Source organism: Bison bison, unplaced genomic scaffold, assembly GCF_000754665.1.
Source record: "Bison bison bison isolate TAMUID 2011002044 unplaced genomic scaffold, Bison_UMD1.0 scf7180017864141, whole genome shotgun sequence".
NCBI classification, from domain to species: Eukaryota; Metazoa; Chordata; class Mammalia; order Artiodactyla; family Bovidae; genus Bison; species Bison bison.
Genome location: NW_011494713.1, coordinates 382,173 through 398,593, shown reverse-complemented (window position 1 = coordinate 398,593; position 16,421 = coordinate 382,173). Strand labels below are relative to the sequence as shown.

The 16,421-nt window shown below is 44.1% G+C and overlaps 1 long non-coding RNA gene across 1 annotated transcript in view; it reads left to right on the top strand.

Moving 5' to 3' along the window:
• The first annotated feature begins 4,210 nt into the window (after window positions 1–4,210).
• LOC104988659 overlaps window positions 4,211–16,421 on the top strand; it is a 17,758-nt gene continuing 5,547 nt past the window's right edge. The window contains exons 1-2 of the long non-coding RNA XR_825271.1: window positions 4,211–4,456; window positions 7,600–7,675. This is a non-coding gene — a long non-coding RNA (uncharacterized LOC104988659). The remainder of the gene's footprint in view (window positions 4,457–7,599; window positions 7,676–16,421) is intronic.

Here is a 16,421-nt window from a genome sequence, read left to right as displayed (position 1 = left end):
TGAACATGTGGCCAGAATTGAGAACAATTTTCCTAGAATCATCTCTTTTTGAACCTACCTAGCTCTAGTATCTGAGAAAAGAACCCCCTGGCTCATCCCTCCCAAACCCCAACTCCAAAAGACAAACTCCTGAAGGAACTCTCACAGTTAAAACTGGATTCAACCAGAACAGACCCCTTCAAAAAGTTAAGGTTCCTTACTACCACCTGAGCGTGGATCTCCTTAACGGCAGTTACGAGAGCTTTTATGAGTCCAAACCTGAGTCATGAGCTGACAATAATAACCCCTTTAGAGTGATATTCTAGTATATTCCAACATGATGTTTTCATTGCCCATTGTTAGACTGCCACCTGGTCAAAATAAGTGTTCAAAAGCTATGTGTGTGTTGACCATCAGCTCTGGCTTGTCCTTGGTCTTGACTTGCAACTCTTGCCTCTGATCCCCTATGAACCTTCAGTGACCATAGTCAGGGTTTTAGAACAGGCGCAGTATCTTCCCTTAATGCTCTTTTTGGCTCTCCTAGTAACACTTTGCCTTCTTAGACTGCGAACCGTAACTTCCATCTCATTTGCCTCTAAGTATGTTCCCATTAGTGTCTGTGATTTATCAGTGACTAATTAGTCAGTGACTAAGCCAGGGATTCTTAATCACTTTATAGAAGAGGTCCATATGTCTAGGTACAAGGGAAGCTGGCTAAATTAACTACATCTTTACTGAGAGGGAATCATCCTTTCCAAGTTTCATGGGGATCTTTATGGCAAAATTTGGAATTAAAGAGTAGTTCTTAAAGTTCTTTTAAAATGCAATATTTATATATGCAGTGTTGCATATGTGAATTTGGATTTACATTGCTTATAAAGTGCTCTTCTATTTCCTCAAGGCTTCTCATCCAGAATGTTTAACCTAATCAGTTGCTCGCCCTAAAAATTCAAATGGATAGCTTTTGATTAAATAAGGGCTTCCCTGGTAGCTCAGATGGTAAAGAATCTGCATGCAATACAGGAGACCAGGGTCTCCAAGTCAGGAAGATCCCCTGGAGAAGGGAATGGCAACCCACGCCAGTATTCTTGCCTGTAGAATCCCATGGACAGACCTTGAGGTCACAAAGAGTCAGACGGGAGTAAGCAACTAACACTTTCACTTTCAATGATTAAATAATGTGCGAGGGGCTGTTGTGGTTGGTTGTAGTGCGCCCCTGTGTGTTGTCTGTTTAGCTCTCTTTCCTTCACTAGCTAATAGCACCCTATGTTCATACAGGAACCTACCTCCTACTCTCCAAGGGATACAGCGTTAGTTGGACTGTCAGTCAAAGTGATGTCCTCTCTAGCTCAAGGAATAGACCATTGTATCAGTTTTCTATTTGCTACCCTAACAAATTATCACAAACCTAGAGGGCTTCCCTGGTGGCTCAGAGGTAAAGAATCTGCCTGCTAATGCAGGAGATGCAAGTTTGATACCTGGGTCAGGAAGATCTGGAAAAGGAAATGACAACCCACTCCAGTGTTCTTGTCTGGGAAACCCCTGGGACAAAGGAGGCTGACAGGCTACAATCCATGGGGTTGAAAAGAGTTAGACACAATTTAGGAACAACTAGGTTGTTAACGACAACAACAAGAGTTAAAATGACACAGTTGTGTTGATCAAAAAATCTCACTGAGCTTTCTGGAGACTCTTAGGAAGATCAACTGCATTGCTTTTTCCGGCTCTTAGAGATTGCTTGCATTCCCAGCATGTAACCCCCTTCTTTCATTTTACAAACAAGCAATCTTCAAAATCAGTAACATCTTTGTAATCCTGCTTCCATAGTCACATCTCTCAGATCCAGCTGGGAAGCTTTCTTTGCTTCTAAGAACGCTTGTGATTGCATGGGTCCCACCCAAATAATCCAAGATAATGTCTGTGGCTGGACTCTTAATTTAATCACATCTGCAAATTCTCTTCTGCCATTTAAGGTGACATTTACAGGTTTCAGGGATTAAGACATGAACATCTTGAGAGGCCATTATTCTGTCTACTACAGACTCCTACCCTCAGCTGATTCATTACACTCTATTCTTGGGATAAGCAAAGCGATGACCCAAAGACGAAAAAGGATCCATGTGCACGTATGTCAATGATGGTACCCATCATTTTTGGCATGCAGATCTGTGGGGCTGGTTCCTATGTGCCTCAAAACCTGACTTTTCAGTTTATCCTGCAATTCTGAGGCTTTCCCCATACCTAGAACTTGCTAGAAATATGTGTAATACGTAACAGAACAACAGTGTAGAATCGTTTTCAGAGTTCTTGGTCACAAACAATAGAAAGAGCCTTTGTAAATCTCAAGGAAAAGGAGTTGATTGGACAAAGGTCAGGGTCTCAGGGAGTCGATAGTGAGAATCAGTGAAATCATATAAATTGATTTTCAATCAGTTTGGAAAACCTAGATGCTGCAGAGGACTAAGCAGCAGAAATCACTGCAAAAATGACACAGCAGATAGAGTGAGTTTAGTATATATGCCACACTGCAGCATCTATAGGAAATGTGGCCTCCAACTTACCGCACTTGTTTGCAACATTGCTCAAGATACAACGTGTCCAGAGGGAGCTTCCAGTTGGAGGGATTTGATTCTATGCCCATTTACCAGGCTAACCGGGACAACTCTGGACGTGGCCACTAATTCCACAAAAGGAAATTGAGGTAATGCCTGAAAAAGAGGATTCTGGCAGACAAATAATCAGCAAATGTCCCCCACAGATATCCTAAGAGAAATTCAAAGAGCTGTGGCGCAAGCAGAATTCATGTCTGTCTAGGAAAATCAGGAAAGACTAAACAGAAAATTGGTGTAGGACAGACTGTCCAACAGAAATAGATTTCAAACCACATATATAATTTAAAATTTTCCAGTAACTGCATCTTTGGGGTCGCAGAGTCCGACATGACTAAGCGACTGAACTGAACTGAATGGGACATTTTACATGTGGTAAAACATTTGACAGAAAATAAATACACCACTTCAGTTTTTTAAATTTTTATTTACTTATTTTTGACGACTCTGGGTCTTCGTTGCTGCCTGCCGTTTTCTCACTGTGGTGGCTTCTCTTACTGTAGAGTAAGAGAAGGGCCAGCTCTGGTGCATGGGCTCTGTGTCCGTGGCATGCGGATCTTCCCAGAGCAAGGATCATCCCATGTCCCCTGCGTTGGCAGGTGGATTTGTATCTACAGGACCATCAGGGAAGTCCACTTTTTTTTTAAAATTTCAGTATAAAAGTAAACATAAAGAAGTCAGTTTCTCCTCGGCACTAGCCACATTTCAAATGCTCAATAGCTACATGTGGCTAGTGGCTACAACATTAGACAAGGAAGGTGTAGAAGGATGGTGTATCCACTTGGATCTTATCTAGAGAGAGAAAAAGTACACAGTAATTTAAACAGGGTAAGTTTAAATATAAAGATTCTTTAACATAGCATCACAAGGGTCTGGCCAGTAAAAAGCAAGGGAAAGGTAAAGGGGAAGTTGCTCAGTCATGTCCGACTCTTCACAACCCCATGGACTGCAGCCTACCAGGCTCCTCTGTCCATGGGATTTTCCAGGCAAGAGTACTGGAGTGGGGTGCCATCGCCGCCTCCAGGTAGAAAGCAAAGAGAACTATAAATAATATCGGAATGGGGCTTCCCTGGTGGTCCAGTGGTCAAGCGTCCACCTTTCAGTGCAGGGGACACTGGTTCAATCCCTGGTCCAGGATGATTCCATACGCAGCAGAGCAACTAGGCCCATGCGCCACAGCTACTGAAGCCTGCCCGCCTAGAACCCGTGCTCTGTGCAACAAGAGAAGCCTCCGCAATAAGTCTGCACCTGACATCAAAGAATAGCCCCGCTCGTCACAACTAGAGAAAGCCCATGTGCAGCAACAAAGACTCAGCACAGCAAAGAAACAAAAATCTAACTAAATAAACCTTAAAAAAAAAATAAAGAATACAGGAATGGAAGGTATTCTGAGCAGCTGTTATCAGATCTGCCTGTCTCTCCACCAACCACAAAAATAAGATTGAGACCTCTGTAGAGAGGGTTGTGGCTCCCTAAGTGGCAGAGAAATTGCTGTGTTGTCAGTAGAACTTGCTGAAAATCTGCCCTCCAGAACTTTCTAGAAATCTAGAAATCACCTTCTAAGCTGCCCAGGAAAGCTGTTCATGGGTTGGTTTCTCACTAGAGGTGCTCTCTTACAAAACTGCTCCAGGTGCCCAGGAAAGCTGCAGTTGCTTGGTACTTGTGCTGCAGAGGCTAGGTGCTACAGGAGACTGGCACAGGGCTGTCTGTGCCCAACTGGCATTTCAGGACAAGTGTCCTTATAAGGGAAAAGCTGAGGGTGTTTGGACAGAAGAGAGAAAGAAGCTACATATGACCCACAGAGACAGAAGCTGGAACAATGTGGCCACAAGCCGAGGAGTGCCTGGAGCCACCAGAAGCTGGAAGAGGTAAGCAATGGGTTCTCCCCTAGAGTCTTTGGGGAGAGCATGACCTTACCTTCACGACCATGTCAGAATAAAATTCCTGTTGTTTGAAGCCAACCAGTTTTGGTACTTTGTTATGGCAGCCCCCGGGAATTAATACAATGCCCAATTCCACGGGGTATAGTGACTGGTTCATAGATGGGCACAAGATCCAGTCAATGCTATGAAACTCTGTTCAGGACATCTGCTGGAGCTACTGGAAAACAGAAGGCTTTTTTCCACGAAGGCAACCCATACTAGGAAAAGATAAGCCTAGAGCTGCTTGCAGAGTTAGTCACGACTGAAGCGCCTTAGTATGCATGCATGCATTGGAGAAGGAAATGGCAACCATCTCCAGTATTCTTACCTGGAGAATCCCAAGGACAGAGGAGCCTGGTGGGCTGCCATCTATGGGTTCGCACAGAGTCAGATAATGACTGAAGCAACTTAGCAGCAGCAGCAGCCGAGCTGCTTGGGGCCCCCACGTGGAGACACCTGCCTAATAGGTTGAAAAAGACAGAGGTAGAGTCTAGTATTGATGATATCATTTGATCTTCTGGACCCAGCCATAGCTGATGCCAGTCCTATCCCTGGACTTTTCAGTTATATCTGCCAATTAATTCTCCATTTGACTTAAGCCATATGAGCTGGATTCCTGTCACAAGCAGCCCAAAGCATTCTGACTCACAGAGTCTTTGTTACCTGGGTAAGGTTGTCAGATATATATGAACTGTAGATAAACAATAGGTAGGTTTTTAGTGTAAGTATGTCCTGTATACTGAATGGGTATGATACCATGTGCATATGTATTTGTTATTTAACTGAAACTTGATTTAACTTGGCATCCTGTTTTTTTGGTTTGGGGGGTTTTATCTTTTATAAAAGTCTGGCAATCCTGTGTTGGCAGAAGGGCTTTTATTGATCATCTGAAACCTCTGAAAGGCCAGCTTACTATCATACAAAGGAAGGTAGGGATAATCTTTATTCTAAGTGTGTTGTGCTTAGTCGCTCAGTTGTGTCCATCTCTATGTGACCCCATGGACTGTAGCCCACCAGGCTCCTCTGTCCATGGGGATTCTCCAGGCAAGATTACTGGAGTGGCTTGCCATGTCCTCCTCCAGGGGATCTTCCCAACCCAGGGATCAAACCCAGGTCTCCCGAATTGCAGGCAGATTCTTTACTGTTTGAGCCACCAGGGAAGCAGATGCCTCTTTTTTAATAAATGTCTTCAGTCTCCTGTATTGACTGGAGCTGTAAAAGACTGTGATTATAGCCTCATACTATCAAGAACTGTAATATGATTTGAAGTTGAGCAAGAAACATCAGTTTTTAATAGCCTAGGCAATACTGAGCAAAGTCGTGGAAAGATTCCTGAATGGGTTGAGAGCCCTACAACATACTTTAAAGCTGACGTGCTTCCAGAGCTCCTTTTATGGTTTCCTCTGCTTGGTGTGCAAACAGGTACACCTGTTAGGGCATGGCCCCAATGCAAAGGATTATGGGAGACCCAGCTGGAGGGGCAGAGGAGGGGGCCAGGGAATGCCCACTGAGCAGATAAGAAGAAAAGTGCCCAAGCTAAGGGTATACTGAAATCTGGAGGCAGCCTGAAGGCATGAAGTCTGACATAGATAGAACAGCACTCTAGCCCAGGATATGCAGGAGTAGTGCTGTGTGTTTTTGGCACCAAGATGCAGTGTTCAAGGAAAGGAGGTTCTTCTGCTTCACTAATGCTTGCATGTCTTTGGTTCTCAAAAGCGTTTTCAAAAGACTTCTGAAGTAGATTGGTTCTCTAACCTTGAGATGTATGTCTACAGTGAGAGACAGTTTTGTTTTAACTTTGCAGCAATGGTAAGAATACTTGAAAACGTACAAACTTGAGAAGCTGACTCATCCACTACTGCTTATTTTTCAATGATGTTGAGAAAGGAGGATATTTCTTGAAAATACAGTTTGAAATGTCAATTATATTTCAGTGATTTTTGCTTTAAAATTTTTTTTAAATTTACTTATTTGGCTGTGCCAGGTCTTAGTTGCGGCACATGGGATCTTTAATCTTTGTTGGGGCATACGGGATCTAGCTCCCCAGCCAGGCATCAAACCCAGGCCCCATGCATTGGGAGCATGGAATCTTAGCCACGGAACCACCAGGTAAGTCGCTCTGCTTTTTGTTTCCTGTGAATTCTTTTTTTGCATACAAGTAGGTTCTTGAGCAGGGTTCTCCTGGTGGCACTAGTGGTAAAGAACCCACCTGCCAACACAGGAGATTGTAAGGGATGTGGGTTTGATCCCTGGGTCAGAAAGATACTCTGGAGGAGGGCATGGCAACCCACTCCAGTATTCTTGCCTGGAAAATCCCATGGATGGAGGAGCCTGGTGGGCTGCAGTCCATGGGGTCACTAAGAGTCAGACACGACTGAGCAACTTCACTTTCACACACTGGAGAAGGCAATGGCAACCCACTCCAGTGTTCTTGCCTGGAGAATCCCAGGGACAGGGGAGCCTGGTGGGCTGCCGTCTATGGGGTCGCACAGAGTCAGACACGACTGAAGCGACTTAGCAGCAGCAGCAGCAGCAGCAGTCCTGCTGTCTTAGTTTTGTTCATATCCCCACTGACTTACCACCTTACCAAATCTGTCAAGTTCTCCACACCCAGCAAGATCTTCTCACAACTTGTGTTAAGAACCACTTTGTTTCCGCTAGAGTGACATAGTGGGGTCACACCCTTGTGGGTATGGGAAAGGTCCTGGGCAGTGCATCTGCTCTATGGGTGAGACTTCAAATTGCAGTTTGGAGGCTCTTGCTTAAAATTTCAGGCCACAAACTGACATCATCATCACTTTGTGCGCAAAAAGGCAGCTCTGGTTTTACTTTAACATTTTTACAACAGTATTTATTTTATCTTGCAATTCATAGGATTTCATCAAACCCCAGACAGCTGGCCGGGTCTCCAGGGGCTCAAGAATTCCCAGACCCACTCCTTCTCTTATCTAAAGTGCTGCCTAATGAGCTGTGTCCAAGGGCAAGCATGGAATCCAGGCAGTGTCCAGGCAGATCACAAATAAGATCAGGACTGCTCTGCTGCTTCTGAAGCCTGAACAAGACTTCTTCCATTTTAATTTCCCTTACAGTGGGTCAGTCTCCTTGGTCTGGAGCAGTGGTTCTCGGTTGAGGGTAGTATCCTGCATGGAGGGAGCATTTGGAAATGTAAGGAAACATTTTTTGTGCTAAGTTATATTTTACATACAACGTTGTGTCAATTTAACACGTGCAACATGTTAATATGATTCACTTGTGAATTGTAATATGATTTCCATTGTAGCAATTCTTAGCACCTCTAAGAATTAATGTTTTGTAATTATTGTTTCTTTTTAGTAGTTGAAATAATGAAGTTCAGTCTCTTAGCAACTTTGGTGATTGTAATCAGTTTTATTTATAATTCTGTTTTTAAACAACGACTAGGAGGGGTTGTGGAGAAGGCACTGGCACCCCACTCCAGTACTCTTGCCTGGAAAATCCCATGGATGGAGGAGCCTAGTAGGCTGCAGTCCATGGGGTTGCTAAGAGTCGGACACAACTGAGCGACTTCACTTTCACTTTTCACTTTCATGGACTGGAGAAGGAAATGGCAACCCACTCCAGTGTTCTTGCCTGGAGAATCCCAGGGACAGGGGAGCCTGGTGGGCTGCCGTCTATGGGGTCACACAGAGTCGGACACGACTGAAGCGACTTAACAGCAGCAGCGGCAGGAGGGGTTGGGGAGCCATCTGCTATTGACCTTTAGTTGAGGATCCTACCCAGCAAAAAATGATCTGCCTGCAATGCAGGAGATACCAGAGATATGAGTCCGATCCCTGGGTTGGGAAGCTTCCCTGGAGGAAAACATGGCAACCCACTCTGGTATTCTTTTTGGGAAAAGAATACTCCTCTTTTAGAGGAGTCTGGCAGGCTACAGTCCATAGGGTTGCAAAGAGTCGGACACGACTGAAGCAGCTGAGCATGCGTGCATGCACAGTGCCCATAGTGGGCACTGTGAAACTGGTCAACTGAGAAACACTGGTCTCTGATGATCCAGTGAGCAGTACAAGGCTAGTCACCCTATGAAAGGAACTCCTGGAAAAAACCTTTTTTCCCTGTAAGGTTCCACTCTATGGAATGTGAAGTTTAAGCCCATAAAGGGAGCTTTGCTTTATCATTTTAGGATTAGGTTCAGCTGCTAGTGACAAGAAACCTGAATAATAGTGGCTTAACCCACAAAGCTTTATTCTCTCACAGGTAAGTCTCCAAGTAGATGGTCTTGGCTGAATTGACATGCCTGCAGAGTCTGAAGGGGCTTGGACTCCACTGCTCCTAAGTGTGGCCTTCATCCCAGGACAGCTGTTTAAGCTTAAGCTGTCACTTCCTCATTCCATCCAGATGAAGGAGAAAAGGAGAAAGAAAAGCTTGTTCTTTTCCTTTGAGGATACCTCTCAAAAGTTGCATATAACATTTCTGATCACATTCCTTGGCCAGAACTTTGTCTCATGTCCATTGCTAGTAGCAAGGTAGCTGGGAAATAGAGGCTTCTATTCTGGTTAGCCATGACCCCAGATGTAGGTACCGTTCCTAAAAAAGAAAAGGAAGAAAAGTTTAGCAATAGCAATCAATTCTTCCCTTCCTCCTAAGGTGGATTACCTACATCCATAAAGTGAAGCCCTAGTATGTTATTAAAGCTAGATTTCAGTGGTCCAGCCTTGACTAAGTAGGGAAAGAAAAACGTATTGACTTGCTTTGGCCCTAAAATTCCTTGATACTCTTCCCATTGAGACTGTAGGCTGTGTCTTCTTCCCTTAAAACTGGGTGGGGGTTTATGACTGCTCCAGCAAATAGAGTACAGCACAAATGAGGTCATACAAGGTGACATAGCTGCCTCTGGGTCTCTCCAGGATGTTCACTGTTACACTCCAGCCACACACGCTGTGGGGTAGCCCAGGCCACATGGAGAGGCCACATGTGGGTGTGTAGCTGCCAACCCCATCTGTGGTCTCAGCTGACAGCTCCCAGCAATTGCCATGCACATGAGGGAGGAAGCTGTAACTGATTCCCCCTCGACTCCAGAGTCGACCGCTGCTGTGATCTGAACATGCTCCCGACTAGATACCTAACCCCCGAGGTGATGTTAGAAGGAGATGAGGCCATCAGGAGTGATGGCCTATGTATAAAGAGACTCCGGAAAGCTCCCTCCTTCCACCATTGGAGGACATGGTGAGAGGTCAGTGGTCTGCAGCCAGGAAGCAGGATCTCACCAGAACCTGACCATGTAAGCTCCTGATCCTCTGACCTCCAGCACCCTGAGAAATAAATTCCTGTTGTCTGTAAGCTGCCCAGTCTGTGGTACTGTGTTACAGAGGCCCAAATGGACTAACACAGCCTTTGGCTTTTCCATCTGACTGTGACTGCAGGAGGGACCCTGCACGTCATTCAGTCAGTTCAGTTGCTCAGTCATGTCCAACTCTTTATGACCCCATGGACTGCAGCACGCCAGGCTTCCCTGTCCATCACTAACTCCAGAGTTTACTCAAACTCGTGTCCATTGGGTCAGTGATGCCATCCAACCATCTCATCCTCTATCATCCCTTTCTCCTCCAGCCTTTAATCTTTCCCAGCATCAGGGTATCTTCAAATGAGTCAGTTCTTTGCATCAGGTGGCCAAAGTATTGGAGTTTCAGCTTCAGCATCAGCCCTTCCAATGAATATTCAGGACTGATTTCCTTTAGGATGGAGTGGTTGGATCTCCTTGCAGTCCAAGGGACTCTCAAGACCCTGCACGAGAAGTGTCCAATTGCATCCAGTCAGCACAGGGGGTTTTGGAAGGATCACAGAATGTTTATTGTCTCAAGCCCATGCATTTGAGGTGGTTGGTTATGCAGCAGTAGATAATCAGCACAGCCCATAGAACACTGACACTTTAGTATTGACTGGTTTTCCAGCACCTTCCTGAGGTTGGCAAGTGGAAATCAATCAGGAGAGACATCAAGGACACAGTAAATCAGGGCCTGGCGGGGCACAGTGGGGATAGAGGTGGAGATTGCAGAAAGAGAGGATGTCACTTAAAAGCAATGCAGCTGCTCTGCATCACCAAGGGCATCTTCTTCCACTGTCAGTTTTGGTGGTACTAGTTCATCACACAGTACATCCAGAGAAACCACAGGATGTGAATCAAAAAGTGAGGAAACTGGGAGCCAAAGAAAAGGAGGAAAATGCATTGTGTGGCAAGGGGCTATGACTCGAAGTAGAGAAAGATAGGAATCCAAAGAGCTAAATTATATTGTCCATTGTGTATATTTACACCACATCTATTTTATCCATTCATCTATTGATAGCCATTTAGGTTCCTCTCATATTTTGGCTATTGTGAAAAAGGCTGCAATGAACATAGGGGTACATATATCTTTTTGAACTAGTATTTTTGTTTTCTTTGGAAAAATACTCAGAATTGCTGAATCTTACTGCTTTTCATACTGACTGCACCAATTTACACTCCCAGCAACAGTGCACAAATGTTCCCTTTTCTCTACATCCTTGCCAACATTTATTACTTGTGGTGTTTTTGAAAATAACCATTCTGTGAAGTGGGCTTCACAGGAGGGTCAGTGGTAAAGAATCTACCTGCCAATCAGTGCAGGAGATTCAGAGACATGGGTTCAATCTCTGGGTTGGAAAGATCCCCAGGAGGAGAAAATGACAACCCACTCCAGTATTCTTGCCTGAACAATCCCATGGACAGAGGAGCCTGGTGGGCTACAGTCCATGAGGTCACAAAGAGTTGGACATGAATGAGCAACTGAACTTGATTGCATGCATTCTGAGAAGTATGAGGTAATATCTCATTGTGGTTTTGATCTGGATTTCCCTGATCATGAATAATGTTGAACATCTTTTCATGTGCCTTTTGGCCATCTGGGAAAATGTCTATTCAGATTCTCTATTTTTTAATCAGGTTGTTTGTTTTTTCTGAAGTTGAGTTATATGAAGTCTTGTATCTTTTGGATATTAACCCCTTATCAGATTATCATTGGCAAGCATCTTCTCCCATTCAGTAGCAGCCTTTCCACTTTGTTAATAGTTTCCTTTGCTGTGCAAAAGTTTTTTAGTTTGATGTAGTCCCATTTTATTTTTGATTTGTTTTTCCTACTTGAGACATATCCCCCCAAAAATGTTGCTCAGACTAGTATCAAAGGCATACTACCTATGTTTTATTCTAATTTTATGGTTTCAGGTCTTATGTTCAAGTCTTTAATCCATCTTGAGGTTATTTCTGTACATTATGTGAGAAAGTAGTCCAGTTTGATTCTTCTGCATGTAGTTGACCAGTTTTCCCAGCACCATTTATTGAAAAGAGTGTTTTTCCCCATTGTTTAATCTTGCCTCCTTTATCATAGATTAATTGACCATGTAAGTGTGGGTTCATTTGGGGGCTCTTTATTGATCTATATGTCTGTTTTTGTGCCAATGCCATGCTTTTTTGATTACTATAGTTTTGTAGTATAGCTTGAAATCAGATAGAATACCTCCAGCTTTGTTCTTCTTCCTGAAGAATTTTTTTGCTTATTCAGGCTCAAGACCACAAAATTTTCAGTAGATACACTTAAAAATCATGGATGACCCCGAAGAATTTTCCATCATGTGAGTTCTACTATAAATATTTTAGAAAATTTTTAAAAATTAGTACTTTATTTAAAAACAATAAATTCATTACATGTTAATATAAATAATTAAGTACAGTCCACTGTGTGTACAGTGTCACCTGGCGTTCTTCACATGACTGTGGGAAGAGGTTCAGAGGACCAGCTTGAATGCTGATACTTCAGCCTACTGTTCTATCTGTGGCTTACCAACTGTCCTTTGTCTCTGCCTCAGGAGTCTCCTGTTTTCTGTGAGCATCGGTAACACCATGACATGCTAACCTATACCCTTCCAAGAAGAGAAAATCAGCTCTTCATAGTTGCTGACATAACCTCTAACTGAGACTCAGCGTGTTCTTTTAGTCACTGTCATGCTTGACTCTTTTGTGACACCGTCAACTGTAGCCTGCCAGGCTCTTCTGTCCATGGGATTTCCCAGGCAAGAATACTGGAGTGGATTGCCATTTCCTTCTCCAGGTGATCTTCCTGACCCAGTGGTTGAAGTCATGTCTCCTGCATTGGCAGGACTAAGCAATCAGGGAAGCCCTGAGATTCAGCATACTTTCCATTTTAATGTGGCAATAGACTTCACTATATTCACAGTACCCATGACTTTGTAACCAAGAGAAAATACAGATACTTTGACAACATATCACAATTGTATCAAATGTCTCTAAATAACATTTATGCATGACAGCCCTTTGAAATCAAAGTACTTGATCTTGTTGATGCATTAAACAAGCATATATATTACTATATCATTTGTTATATATATATTACTACACATTTGTTTTTTAATATATTAATAGCTATATTTTAATATGATTGCTTTTTTTTTTCATTTTACTTTCATGCATTTAACATTTTTATTCTGAGAATGGGTCCATAGGCTCCCAATTTAGGCACTGTGTTTATTGCCTGAGACTCTGTATAGCACAGGAAAACCACAAATAAAAAACATTTCAATTATGGGTCTTTGAATTTCCCAAGCCCCAGCACTGGGATGAAATGGAAGGATGCATGCTTGTTGAAAGACATGTGGAAGAAATGCCTTGAAAGAAGTAAAGCCTTTTAACCTGAACCTAGAAGGGAGCCTCAGGGTTGGGGGGAGGGGTTTGGACACAGGGGTGAGACTGATGAAGTCTGGATGGGGGTATAGGATCTGAAGGGGGGATTGTACCTCCAGAGGCCATCAGCTTTCTCTTGACATCAGGAGGCCTCCTGGGGGCTTCTTCAGGCCTGCAGCCCACGTGCTGTCCATCTGAGTGATCCTCAGAACTGCCTCACCTCAGGCTACCTTCTCAGAGACTGGCTAGGGCCCCCTTCCTCCACAGCCAGAAGCCCCCATGCTGTACCTTTTCAGCCACCAAATTGTGTTCAGTTCCCAACAACCCACTTCTCCCTCTTTTGGTAGCCCAGGATGCAAGCCTGTGAGTGGTAGGGTGGAGCTAAGCCCTTACAGGGATGGTGCACTGTGGAACAGAAGGTCTCCTGACCTATATTTTGGGTCATCCCTATTTGGGTGAGGTGAAACCAAACCATCTAAAGATTTCCCTCTGGGTTAGAGAAAAGCCATCATTCACAAGAGAGGAAAGAGGTGTGGAGGTGAATAGTAATTTTCCCAAAAGTTACTGTCTCCCTGTTTTTCAAGTCTATGAGCTGGGAAATGCAGAGTTGCCATTTTAGCCAGCCTGACATGTCTGTGACCCAGATCCATGGTTGTGTGCAAGCACATGATCTCCCTGCTTTGTTGGTGCTGATTTCAGCAGTGTGCTCCTATTGCTATGATAATGAGCCAGGGAAGCTTCGCAAGCTGGCCAGGAAGAGCAACCTTCATAAGAGAAAGGATAAATCAGGGCTGTGCTATGCTCACTCACTCAATGCATCTTACTCTGCTAATCCATGGACTGTAGCTCTCCAGGCTCCTCTGTCCGTGGGGTTTCCTAGGCAAGAATATTGGAGTGGGTTGCCATTTCCTCCTCCAGGGGATCTTCCCTACCCAGGGATCGAACTCCAGTCTCTTGCATCTCCTGCATTGGCACTGCGCCACCTGGGTAGCAAATCAGGGCTATAGTTTGACATTTGGAAAGGAGTAGAGTCAAGAGATGAAAGTTTGAAATAATGATGGGAGAAATACAGCAATGGGGCCAGCTTAACCCAGGGGAGGAGCAGAGGCACATTTTAGAAGGCTCAGAAACTTGTCCTACTCCCAACTGCCTCCCTGAAAAAGCCAAACTGTTCCAGACATCTAACTTTGCACCGTTTGTACTGTATCTCCTTGTGTGTTTACTTGGTCCTGTCTCTAATGTGTATGTATGTATTTTTTGCTTTGTTTTTGTTTCTTTGTTTGTACCACGTAGCAAGCAGAATCCTAGTTCCCTGACCAGTGATTGAACCAGTGCCCCATGCAGTGGAAGACACGGAGTCCCAACCATTGGACCATCAAGGAAGTTTCATATACATGTGCAAGTTAAAGTGTTAGTCGGTCAGTCACGTCCAAATCTTTGACACCCATGGACTGTAGCCCACCAGGCGCCTCTGTCCATGGAATTCTCCAGGCAAGACCGTTGGAGTGGGTTGCCATTCCTTTCTCCAGGGAATCTTCCCAACCAAGTCATTGAACCTGGGTCTCCTGCATTGCAGCCAGATTTTTTAATGTCTGAGTCATGTATTTTTAAGCAAACTCACCAGAGATGAAAAATACATATATCAAGACAGTAAGATGTGAAAATTGAGTTTTTAAAAAAGATCTTTTTCTTTTCCATCACCAGAATGGAGTATCATTCACATATGGTTGGAGCAGCTAGAAAAGTGCACATATGGCAAAGAAAGAAGTGGGGGAGAGAGTGAAGTGGGGGCTGCTGAAGATGGGCTTGCAAATTGCCTGAGATTCCAGGACTAGTGATAAAGGAAAAAATCACTGAGAACACTGACAACACCAAATGCTGACAAGGATGTGGAGCAATGGGAACTCTCAGTCATTGCTGGAGGGAATGCAAAATGAACAACCACTTGGAAGACAGTTTGGTGGTTTCTTCAGTTCAGTTGCTCAATTGTGTCCAACTCTTTGCCACCCCATGAATCGCAGCACGCCAGGCCTCCCTGTCCATCACCAACTCCCAGAGTTCACTCAAACTCACGTCCATCGAGTCAGTGACGCCATCCAGCCATCTCATCCTCTGTCGTCCCCTTTTCCTCCTGCCCCCAATCCCTCTCAGCATCAGTCTTTTCCAATGAGTCAACTCTTTGCATGGTGGTTTCTTACAAAACAATATCTTTCCCATGGGATCCAGCCATCACGCTCCTTGGTATTTACTAAGAGAAGTTTAAAACTTACGATCACACAAAACTTGCACATGAATATTTACAGAAACTTTGTTCATAGTTGCCAAAACTTGGCAGCAACCAAGATGTCCTTCCATTGTGAAATAGTGAGTGGACAAGGAATTTCCTGGTGGTTCAATGGTTAGGGCTCTGTGTTTCCACTGCAGAGGGCACAGGTTCTATCCCTGGTGGGGGAACCAAGATCCCACATGCTGTGTGGCGCAGCCAAACAAAAAGAAAGAAAATAGTAAGTAGATAAATAAACAGTGGTACATCCAGACAATGGAATATTATTCAGCACTAAAAAGTAATGAGCTATCAGGCCATGGAAAGACAGGAAACTTAAATGCATATTGCTTGGTAAAAAAAGTTAATCTGAAAAGGCTAGTTATTCTACAATTCCAACTATTAATACATGGCATTCTGAAAAAGGAAAAACTACAGAGACAATAAAAATATCAGTAGTTGACAGGAGTTTGTAGTCGGGGAGGAAGTGGTGAACAGGCAGAGCACAGAGGATTTTTAGGGTAGTGAAAATATTCTGTAATGGTGGACACATGTCATTACACATTTTTTTTAAAAAACCCATGGGATGTATAATACCCAGAGGGAACCCTAAGGTAAACTATGGACTTTAGATATGATGTGTCAATGTAGGTGCATCAGTTGTAACAAATGTATCACACTTATGGGGCTTCAGTCCAGTTCAGTTCAGTCGCTCAGTCCTGTAGGATTCTCTGCAACCCCATGAATTGCAGCACGCCAGGCCTCCCTGTCCATCACCAACTCCCAGAGTTCACTCAAACTCACATCCATCGAGTCAGTGACGCCATCCAGCCATCTCATCCTCTGTCGTCCCCTTCTCCTCCTGCCCCCAATCCCTCCCAGCATCAGAGTCTTTTCCAATGAGTCAACTCTTTGCATGAGGTGGCCAAAGTACTGGAGTTTCAGCTTTAGCATCAGTC